This window comes from Artemia sp. Qi Xiang Cuo, chromosome 15 (genome assembly GCF_049724085.1).
Source record: "Artemia sp. Qi Xiang Cuo chromosome 15, ASM4972408v1, whole genome shotgun sequence".
NCBI lineage: Eukaryota > Metazoa > Arthropoda > Branchiopoda > Anostraca > Artemiidae > Artemia > Artemia sp. Qi Xiang Cuo.
In genome coordinates this window covers 58,384,924-58,397,261 of record NC_142808.1, presented here as the reverse complement: position 1 = coordinate 58,397,261, position 12,338 = coordinate 58,384,924, and positions in this window count along the sequence as shown.

The window sequence follows — 12,338 nt, the reverse complement described above, 5'->3', positions numbered from 1 at the left end:
ATATTCTTCTTATAGTTACTTTATTCGAATTTGTAAGTAACTTCCAGAACGGCGAAACGTAAAGAACATGGGGTAAGGCAACAGCAACAAATATTTGTGCACGCAGCGACCTATTTAGATTACGCTTGGAGGAAACCGAAGCTCCATAAGCTGACCTGATCTTCTTCTCGATGTGCTTTACAAGTAGTGCTCGTGTATGCTGAAGAGTTTCACCGATCGGCAGACCCAGGTATACAATTGACTTAGAGGGCATGACCACCTGTGACCCCAGTTGGATTTCGGGTTGAGAGGCATTCCAGTTAAATAACAGTACTTCACATTTTGTCACATTAAAACTCAACCCGATTTCATCATACTCCATCTCCAAAATTTTAAAGTTAGATTCCAAAGAAGACAAAATTCTTGAAAAGCTTAGAAGGTCATCTGCAAACCCAACTAGGGACACGTCAATGCCTTTAAAAATACAGCAAGGGGCCACTTTTGACTGGGTCGTCGATATGCTGTTGTTGAACAGATCAGGTGATGATACGGCTCCCTGTTTTATACCTTTCTTCACCACAGCAAACCTACGACTTAATTTACCTGACAGTTTAATACAGACCTTGAGCCTACTATACATGTCGTTCAAGGGTTTGACAATAGCACGGTCAACTCCGGACTTTCTCAGCTCAACCATATTCTGAGAATGGATACCCGAATCAAAAGCCCGCCGTACATCATATTCTCCTATAGCTAGGCTTTCTTTCGAAATGTGGGCATCCAGTAGAACATTTGCAACTACATGCAAGGCATGGGCACATCCTAAGCCAGCTTGGAATCCAAACTGGTGGGGAGGCACTTTACAACTAGCTTTAATGTCCGAAATTATGAGCTTTTCAAATAGCTTGCAAAACACAGATGATACAGTAATGGGTCTGTATGATGATGGTTCATGAGCAGGTTTACCCTTTTTCAAAACTGGAGTGATCACACCTAAACAGAAAATATCCGGTACAATACCATGTGTTAGTATAATTTGGTAAGCTATTGCTAAATGCTCCGATAGAACTGGACCACCATTCAGTAGGTGTAGAGCACAGATTTGGTCGGCACCGGTGGATAATTTCTTCTTTAATTTTTGACAAAGGTGGGTTATTTTCGCACTAGAAATCACGAGGTAATTATGCTCTTTCGTCATAAGCTGATCGAGCTCTTCGCTAAACTTTTTATTTTTCACTTCATCTGGTGGGGAGAATTCAGCAGCAAAATAATCTACCCATATTTCCTCATCTATATCACTAGCATTTTGTCCCGTACTTTCTACAGGCCTGGCACGGAGCTTCCAGACCAAATTAGGGTTTTCCATGATTTTTGAAACTGTTTCTCGTTTGAGGCTACTACGATGTTTTCGTAGCTCTTTCGCGAACCGCCGTTTTGTATAAACCCGCAATTCATTGACTACCCCGCTTCTTGGCCGGTCGCACTCGTGCCAAACCCCCAGCCAGAACTTGGCAGCTGCTCTTGCCTTCACAAGCTCACTGTTAGAGGCCCATCCTTTCACTCGCGACCCACGTCGGACGCTACGTAATGGGACAGCAATCCTTTCAGCTACTCTCAAGGAGTGGCAAATTTCGTAGAAATACATGTTCAGTTGCAGGCGTATCTCGCTTTCTGTTAGGCCACAATCCCACTGTAGGAGGTGGAAAGGCACTTTAAATTTCTTCAAAATTTGTTCACAATTGAGCTGGAACTGCTCACGGACTACTTTTTTCCAATCACGTGCTGGCTCAGGCTTGGTTTTTGGAGCACACTGGGGACTGACGGCTGGTATTGCAAAAGAGAGAGGTAAATGATCCGAATAGGCACCGTCAGATCCAACCGAGACTGTCTCTAGGTCCAGTTTGTAAGTTACTACATGATCAAGATTTGAGACGGTTTTTGCGGTACTGATATAGGAATAGCACTTATCCTTCTTAGCAACTTTAAATCCGCTTGGTAAGGCGTTCAGCAATAGTACAGCCCTAGGGCAGGAATGATCGTCGAGATTGCAGTTAAAGTCACCAAGAATTATAACAGGGCATGATTTCTGGACTAAACTGAGGAGGCACTTTCCGAGCTTCTGGCATGCTTTTGCAAACTTCTTTTCTGAAGCGATATCATTATAATTGGTTGGTAAATAAACATTTACGAAAAACACGCCATGCATTTTGGCAGCTTGGAACCATTCATTCTGCTCGACACACACGGGGGGCCCCGAGTTAGAGCGCGTGATTATGGCTAGGCCACCAGAGGGACGACCCCGAGTCCCAGATCTTCGCGCAGGTTGAACGAGGTAATGCATATCCGAGGAAAACTTTAGAAGGTTTACACTATCATCGGTCAGAAAGTGTTCCTGTATGCAAATACAGTTATATTCTTTAGAAAGGTCAGTTAGAAGGGGGATTCTGTCCAACACTTTACCGTTCATATTCCAGCAGAATATCCGATTTTCCATTTACGTGCTAGTGTTAGGCTGGGCTTTGTTAAAGGGACAAGCAGCATGGTAGCAAGAGTGTCTACTAGAGCCGCAGTTTAGGCATTTTTGCGGATTACTACATGGGTTGTTCTTACTAGAGCTGTGACCATCGCCACCGCAGCGCGAACACCTTTCTGGTTGCGAACAGTCAGCTGCTAAATGACCAACAGCATGGCACTTGAAACACCTCCTCGGTAGAAAGCGGAACTCTTCAATCCTGAACAGTTCTAAACAAATCTTCAGCGGGTTCGCGATAGCGTTTTCAAGTGTTTGTCGACTTGCATAGAATAACTTGAACGCTCTCGTAGATCCGCATTGCGCCACTTTATCGCAACCAGCAATTTGACAGAGTTCACTCTCGCTAACTGATGAGGGTACTCTTTTCATGATACCGACAAACTGGGGAACTTTGACTTTAGTGGTTATGTTCTTCCTTTTCATTGCTTCTGCAAGTTGGGTAGCGGCATCTCGAGACTGGACAAGAATCTTCCATTCATCGTTGCTACGTTTCAGAGTAAGAGAATCGGAGCTTACGTCGCTAGGGCAAACCTTTGCAATGAAGTCTTTCCGGGATTGTGGGGACGTTAACTCAGGCGGCATATCGTTTGCTTTCACAACCACCGAGTAAAGTGGCTTTGATGGCGGATTCGCTGCTGACCGGGGAGTGGGTGAGCCCTGGGAAATAGCGTCGCTTATGGTAGTACATTGCTGCGATACCTCGGCGAGCTGCTGAGCACACTGTTCAGATGCAAGTTTGATCTTATCCGCGATAGCCCCTAATCCGGCATCAAACTTTCGACACATCTCGTTTACTTTTATTCTCACGCAGGCACTGACCTCATCAGGGCATTTTTAGCATCTGCATTTTGAAGTTCTTGGAAATCCCTAAAAAGAGAAAAGAAATTGTTGTTTTCAAATTTAGCAGTGGTTACTCTGGATGACTTATTGCTCTGATAGAAAATGCATTACAGTTGACTAAATTATATGCAGCGCAAAGCACATACCAAGGCACTTCGTACAGAAGGAGTTGCCGTTGAAAAGAACTAATTTGATTGGAAATAAAAGCCTCTAAAGCCCTTTTCTGCCTAAGTAAAGAACGATGTTGGTACAATGTATTATTTATTTTTCCATACCAGGGCACTTCCTATCGAAGGAGTTGTCGTAGAGACTTCGAAAAGGGCTCATTCAATTGGAAATTGGAATGGCTAGTGCCCTTTTAATAGTCGACAGTGATTAGAAGGTAACTAACACCCCTTCTACGCCAACCATTTCCCAAAACACATCCAATCAAAATTTTGAGATAGCCATTTTGTTCAGCGTAGTTGATTTGCACATATAAACTATGTTTTTGAGGAGGACACTCCCTAAGAGCCCTCAGGGCAAGGGTAGTAAGTTATGTATTTGGGGCATATAAGGTTTTTATAGAAAGCGTTGTCATAGAAACTTCAAAAAAGGCTCATTCGATTGAAAATTTAAAGGGCTAGTGCCCTGTTTAATAGTAGAAAGTGATTGGAGCGCAACTAGCCCCCCTCTTATGCCCACCTTTTCCCCAAACACATCCGATCAAAACTGTGAGTAGCCATTTTGTTCAACGTAGTTGAGAGTTCTTGGAAGTAGGTCTTTAAGCATGACAGCCCCTCCACTGTAAGTTATGCCCTGGGGGCATATAAGGTTCTTAGAGAAAGCGTTGTCGTAGAAACTTCCTAGTTCCTAATATAATGTTCAAAATTCTTTTAAATGTTTTCACTTTTATAACTTTAAGAAATCAATAAATTATTAATATTTTAAGGAATAAATGTCATCATATGTATATCAAACTGACAATGTACATTTTTTCAGTAAATTCATTTGAATTTTATGAGTAAAGTACAGATTATATTCTAGCTTTTAGAAATCATAAGGATTAAAACCCTATTCAGATTAATTTATGCTCGTTTTGAGTTTGACTTATTTTAATTTCTGTTTGTTTTAGGTTTCGTTTATTTATTGATACTGATTTTGGTAATTGCATTATTGGTAGATTATTTGATTCTATCTTTGTTCATGTTTGGTTTAATGTATTTCTTTACTTTTTTTAAAAAAAAACTTATTTTGTACATAAGATTTTTTGATTAATTAAGAATCGACAGTGATTGAAAGGTGACCAAATCATGCCCATAATTTATCCAAACACATCATATCAAAATTTTGCCAATTTTTCAGCATAGTTGAAAAACCTAGTAATTACTTATCTGGAGATGCCCCCAACCCTCTCTCAGCCCTCACTTCAAGGATTACAAGTTGTGCTAATTGTCCATTGTTAAGGCAAAGAAAATAAATTCCCCGAAAAAGAAGTTTTCAAAGAAATGTAAAGGTCATACTGAACATAAAATTAGATGAAATAGAAACCTAAAATAACTCAAACACAAAACGACCTGAAAATACTTTTAAGGAATATATGAAACCCTATACAAGCAGAAATTAGATAAAGAATCATAGCAAAAAAACATACAACAGGTACTAACATAAACAAATAAATAAATTTAAAAATGAGTAAAGCTTAAATTGAACATGCAAATCAAGCTTAAAACGAAATTTTTTTTTACTTTTGATGTATGAATGAAACCCAAATTGAAGGGAAATCAAATAAATAATCGAAGCAAACAAACATACAATAGGTACTAATAGAAACGAATAAATAAATCTTAAAACAAGCAAAACTTAAAATGAATATACGAATCAAGCTTGAAACAAACAATTATCACTACAAACAAGATTTTGGGTTTTGCCTCTTCTCTCACTGTAGCACTTTAAAGCCTACTGCGTCATTGGCGCTCTACTGCAAACCATGTGTCTTGAACAGCCTTTGAAACTGCAAATAATTTCACTGTAATTTTTAATTTCATCCTCAATGCTGCAATAACTGAAAAAGAAAAAAACTGTCCTATAATTCATTTTGAGTCAAGCACCCATGACTCAGTAGGCTTTAAACTATTAGTAGGGAAGGGGCTAGTATCCAAACTCTTGTTAGTAGTGAAACCATATTTGTCTTGAATAGTCTTGGAGAGAACTAAAAATATTAAACTGAATATTTGATTTATAATGATATTAATTGATGAAAGTTCATGAGTTCAAAACTTAATTTTACTGTAATTTTTTATTTATTTTCAATGCTCTAATAATTGCAAAAGAAAACATTTGTAATATAATTCGTTTTCAGTAAAGCACCAATAACGCAGTGGGTTTTAAATTTTTACAGTGAGAGAAGAAGACAAAACCCAAATTCTTGCTTAAAGTGATTTCTGTTCGTTTCTAGGTTTATTTGTATAATCAATTTAAGTTTCGCTCATTTTCAGATTTATTTATATTAGTACCTATTGTATTTTTGTTTGCTATGATTGTTTATTTGATTTTGTTGTTTTGGGTTTCACTTTTACTTCTAAAGCAAAGTATTTTTGTTCGTTGTAAACTTGATTTGCATTTTCAATTTCAGCTTTACTTGTTTTAATATTTATTTATTCATTTATTTTTGTACCTGTTAGAAGTTTTTCGCTGTGTCTGTTTATTTAATTTCTGTTTGTTTAGGGTTTTTATTTATACTTTAAGAGTAACATATGGTCATATTGTTCTTGAGCTATTGGGACTACCACCATATGGTTAATATGGGTTTAAACTTAATTTGTGATACAAATGCATGTTATATTTTTATTCACGATGTAATAATGGGTATATATTTGCACATTAGGGGGGGGGGGGTAAATACTTTGTAAATATATAGGTTCTAAGAAATTAATGAATTTCTTGGAAAAACTGAAAAAAAGAAGAAAAAGTGAAGATAAAGGTTCTTCCTCTGCAAAATGTATTAACTATGATTAATCTGCATATTCTGGAGTAAGAATTGTTTTCTTAACATGTTTACGTTTCTAGACCCAAACATTTTTGTTGCTCCGTTGTTGCAAGATTTTTGGGGAAATTCCCAAAACTCCGGGGATTGCTAAAACCACATGGCCTAGTGGGCGTATTGGTAAATCCTGGTCTGGATTCACTGGAATTTTCATTTTATTTTCAATGTTGAAATAAGCACAAAATAAAATATTTGTAGCATAATTCATTTTAGTAATGTACCTAATTCGCAGTAGATCTTATACTTTTATCGTAAGGGAAACGGGTAGCAGCCAAACTCTTGTTTTAGTAAAGAATATAGGTATCTTGAAGTTTTGGAAAGAACTACCCCCAGAGCCTAACATACAACACTGGCCTCCGGCCCCTGGGGGTTTGTTTTGAACCTGGAGATTTGTTGTCTGATTTTTTGACTTATTTTAACAAGACGACCATCTATGAAATTCGATCGGATGGATTTTGGGTAGAGGGTAGGAGGCTGGTTGCCTTTTGTTACTGGCAATTTCAATTTTCAATAGACTGAGCCCCTTCCGAAGTTCATACTGCCTTAACTTCCATAAATACATTATATACCCTCGGGGAATAATTTACAACACCTACCCCAAGGTCCAGAGGGGTCATGAAAACCTTGGAGTTTTTATAATATGATCTTTCGTCTATCAAAGGCAACGCTATAGCGTTGCCTGTAGTAAAGGCCATACGGCTCCAATGTTTTATTATTTATATATTTATTTATGTATTATTTTTTCCCCCAGAGGCACTTTATATGGAAGGGGTCGTCGTAGAACCTTCAAAGGGGGCTCATTCAGTTGGAAATCGAGAGTTCCAGTGCCCTTTTTAAGGGTCAAATTGATTAGAAGGCAGACAAACACCCCTTCCACGCCGACCAGTTCCCCAAACACATCCAATCAAAATTTTGAGAAACCCCTTTTGTACAGCGTAGTTGATTTCCAAATAGAAATTATGTTTTTGAGGAGAACACTCCCCCACAGCCCTCAGGGCAAAGGTTTTAAGTTATATCCTGGGTACATATAAGGCTCTTATAGAAAGCTTTGTCATAGAAACTTGAAAAAGGACTCATTGGATTGGAAATTCAAAGGGCTAGTGCCCTTTTTAATTGTCGAAAGTGATTGGAGGGCAACTAACCCCTCTCTCACGCCCACATTTTCCCAAAGACATCCAATCAAAATTTTGAGATATCCATTTTATTTAACGTAGTTGAAAATTAAGGGAATTAGGTCTTTTTGGATGAGAACCCCCCCCCCCCCCCGCCCTCAGGGCAAGGGTTGTAAGTTATGCCCTGGGGATATATTAGTTTTTTTTATAAAGAGCGTTGTCTTAGAAACTTCGAAAAGAGCTAATTCAACTGGAAATTTAAATAGCTAGTGCCCTTTTTAATAGTCAAAATTGATTGGAAGACAATTAACACCCCTTCCATGACCACCATTTCCACAAACACATCCAATCAAAATTTTGAGATAGCCATTTTGTTCAACGCAGTTGAAAGTTCTGGAAATTATATCTTTGAGCAAGACACTTCCCCACAGTCTTCAGGGCAAGGGTTATAAGTTATACCCTGGGGGCATATATGGTTCTTAAGGAGGAAATACTCTTATAAACGTCTGAGGGCTCATTTGATTGGAAATTGAAAGTTCTAGTTTACTTTTTAAAGTCAAAAGATATCGGAGGGTAACTAGTCCCCCCACGCTTGTTTCCCCAAATGCATCCGATAACTAGCCCCACGCTCTCAAAAACCCACGCAACGCTGTAGCGTTGCCTATAGTAACGGCCATACAGCTCCAATGTTTTAGTTTTTTTCCAGAGGCACTTCATATGGAAGGGGTCGTCGTTGAAATTTCAAAGGGAGCTCATTTTATAGCAAGTGAAGGGTCCTAGTGCCCTTTTTAAGGGTCAAAAATGATCGAAAGGCAACTAACACCCCTTCCACGCCCACTAGTTCCCCAAACACATCCAATCAAAATTTTGAGATAGCCATTTTATTCAACGTAGTTGAAAGTTCTTGGAACTAGGTCTTTGAGGATGACAGCCCCTCCACTGTAAGTTATGCCCTTGGGGCATATAAGGTTTTTATAGAAAGCGTTGTCGTAGAAACTTCCTACTTCCTATTAAAATGTTTAAAATTCTTTTAAATGTTTTCACTTTTATAACATTAAGAAATCAAAAATTAATTAATATTTTAAGGAATAAATATAAGCATATGTATATTAAACTGACAATATACATTTTTTCAGTAAAGTACAAATTATATTCTAGCTTTTATAAATCATAAAGATTAGAACCCTATTCAGATTAATTTATTCTCGTTTTGAGCATGACTTATTTTAATTTCTGTTTGTTTTGGGTTTCATTTATTTATTGATAGTGATTTTTGGTAGTTGTATGATTGGTAGATTATTTGATTCTATTTTTGTTCATGTTTGGTTTAATGGAGTTCTTTACTTTTTTTGAAAAACTTATTTTGTACAAAATATTTTTTGATTAATTAAGAATCGAAAGTGATTGAAAGGCGACCCCATCATGCCCATCATTTATCCAAAAATATCATATCAAAATTTTGCCAATTTTTTCAGTATAGTTGAAAAGCCTAGTAATTACTTATCTGGAGATGCCCCCACTCCTCGCTCAGCCCTCACTTCAAGGACTACAAGTTGTGCTAATTGTCTATTGTTAAGGTAAATAAAAAAAAAATTCTCCACAAAAGAAGTTTTCAAAGAAATTTAAAGGTCAGATTGAACATAAGATTAGACGAAATATAAACCTAAAATAAATCAAACACAAAACGACCTGAAAGTACTATTAAGGAATATATGAAACCTTAAACAAACAGAAATTAAATAAAGAATCATAGCAAAAAAACGTACAATAGGTACTAACATAAATGAATAAATAAATTTAAAAATGAGTAAAGCTTAAATTGAACATGCAAATCAAGCTTAAAACGAAAAAATTTTTTGCTTTTGAAGTATAAATGAAACCCAAATCGAAGGGATTTCAAATAAACAATCGAAGCAAACAAACATACAATGGGTACTAAAATAAATGATTCAATAAATCTTAAAACAAGCAAAACTTAAATTGAATATACGAATCAAGCTTGAAAGAAACAAATATCACTACAAACAAGATTTTGGGTTTTTCCTCTTCTTTCACTGTAGCACTCTAAAGCCTACTGCGTCATTGGTGCTCTACTGCAAACTATGTGTCTTGAACAGCCTTTGAAACTACAAATAATTTCACTGTAGTTTTTAATTTCATTTTCAATGCTGCAATAACTAAAAAAGAAAAAACTGTCCTATAATTCATTTTGAGTCAACCACCCATGATGCAGTAGGCTTTAAACTATTAGTAGGGAAGGGGCTAGTATCCAAACTCTTGTTTGTAGTGAAACCATATTTGTCTTGAATAGTCTTGGAGAGAACTAAAAATATTAAACTGAATATTTGATTTATAATGATATTAATTGATGAAAGCTCATGAGTTCAAAACTTAATTTTACTGTAATTTTTTATTTATTTTCAATGTTCTAATAATTGCAAAAGAAAACATTTGTAATATAATTCGTTTTCAATAAAGCGCCAATAACGCAGTGGGTTTTAGATTTTTACAGTGAGAGAAGAAGACAAAACCCAAATTCTTGCTTGTAGTGATTTCTTTTAGTTTCTAGGTTTATTTGTATAATCAATTTAAGTTTCGCTCATTTTCAGATTTATTTATATTAATACCTAATGTATTTTTGTTTACTATGATTGTTTATTTGATTTTGTTGTTTTGGGTTTCACTTTTACTTCTAAAGCAAAGTATTTTTGTTCCTTTTTTAATTAATTTGCATTTTCAATTTCAGCTTTACAAGTTTTAATATTTATTTATTCATTTATTTTTGTACCTCTTGGATGTTTTTTTCTGTGTCTGTTTATTTAATTTCTGGTGTTTTCTGTTTCCTATTTCTGTTTTTTATTTCTGTTTTTATATATTCCTTAAGAGTAATATTTGGTCGTATTGTTCTTGAGCTATTGGGACTACCACCATATGGTTAACATGGGTTTAATTCACTTGTGATGCAAATGCGTGTTATATTTTTATTCAGGATGTAATAAAGGGTATATATTTGCACATTAGGGGGGGGGGTAAATATTTTATAAATATATAGGTTCTAAGAAATTAATGAATTTCTTAGAAAAACTGAAAAAAAGAAACAAAAAGTGAAGATAATGGTTCTCCCCCTGCAAAATGTATTAACTATGATTAATTTGCATATTATGGAGCAAGAATTGTTTTCTTAAAATGTTTACGCTTCTAGACTCAAACATTTTCGTCGCTCCGTTGTTGCAAGATTTTTTGAGGAAATTCCCAAAACTCCGGGGATTGCTAAAACTGCATGGCCTAGTGGGCGTATTGGTAAATCCTGTTCTGGCTTCACTGCAATTTTCATTTTTTTTCAATGTTGTAATAAGCACAAAAGAAAATATTTGTAGCCTAATTCATTTTAGTAATGTGCCAAATTCGCAGTAGGTCTTATACTTTTATCGTAAGGGAAACGGGTAGCAGCCAAACTCTTGTTTTTAGTAAAGAATACAGATGTCTTGAATAGTTTTGGAAAGAACTACCCCGAGAGCATAACATACAACACTGGCCCCCGGCCCCTGGGGGTTTGTTTTGAACCTTGAGATGTTGTTGTCAGATTCTTTGACTTATTTTAACAAGACGACCATCTATGAAATTCGATCGGTTGGATTTTGGGTAGAGAGTAGGGGGACTGGTTGCTTTTTAGTCCCTCGTGACTTTCAAAAAGTCGCAAAAGTCACTGGCAATTTCAATTTTCAATAGAATGAGCCCCTTCCGAAGTTCATACTGCCTTAACTTCTATAAATACATTATATGCCCTTGGGGAATAATTTAGAACATCTACCCCAGGGTCCAGAGGGGTCATGGAAACCTTGGAGTTTCTATTATTTGATCTTTCGTCTATCAAAGGCAACGCTATAGCGTCGCCTATAGTAAAGACCATACGGCTCCAATGTTTTATTATTTATTTATTTATTTATTATTTTTTCCCCAAGAGGCACTTCATATGGAAGGGGTCGTTGTAGAAACTTCAAAGGTGGCTCATTCAATTGGAAATCGAGAATTCCAGTGCCCTTTTTAAGGGTCAAAAGTGATTGGAAGGCAGACTAACACCCCTCCCACGCCCACCAGTTCCCCAAACACATCCAATCCAAATTTGAGAAACCCATTTTGTTCAGCGTAGTTGATTTTCCAAATAGAAATTATAATTTTGAGGAGGACACTCCCCCAGAGCCCTCAGGGCAAGGGTTGTAAGTTATACCCTGGGTGCATATAAGGTTCTTATAGAAAGCTTTGTCGTAGAAGCTTCAAAAAGGGCTCATTTGTTTGGAAATTAAAACGGCAAGTGCTCTTTTTAATAATCTAAAGGGATTGGAGGGAAACTAACCCCCTTCTCACACCCACCATTTCCCCAAACACATCCCATATAAGTTTTGAGAGAGCCTTTCTGTTCAATATAGTTAAAAATTCAGGGAATTAGGTCTTTTAGGATGAAAACCCCCCCACAGCCCTCAGAGCAAGGGTTGTAAGTTATGCCCTGGGGACATATTAGTTTTTTATAAAGATTGTTGTCTTAGAAACTTCAAATAGGGTTCATTCGATTGGAAATTTAAATGGCTAGTGCCTTTTTTAAAAGTCAGAATTGATTGGGAGGCAATTAACACCCCTTCTATGCCAACCATTTCCCCAAACATATCCAATCAAAATTTTGAGATAGCCATTTTGTTCAACGTAGTTGAAAGTTCTGGAAAATATATCTTTGAGCAGGAAACTTCCCCCACAGTGTTCAGGGCAAGGGTTATAAGTTATACCCTGGGGGCATATATCGTTTTTAAGGAGGAAATGCTCTTATAAACGTCAGAGGGCTCATTTGATTGGACAT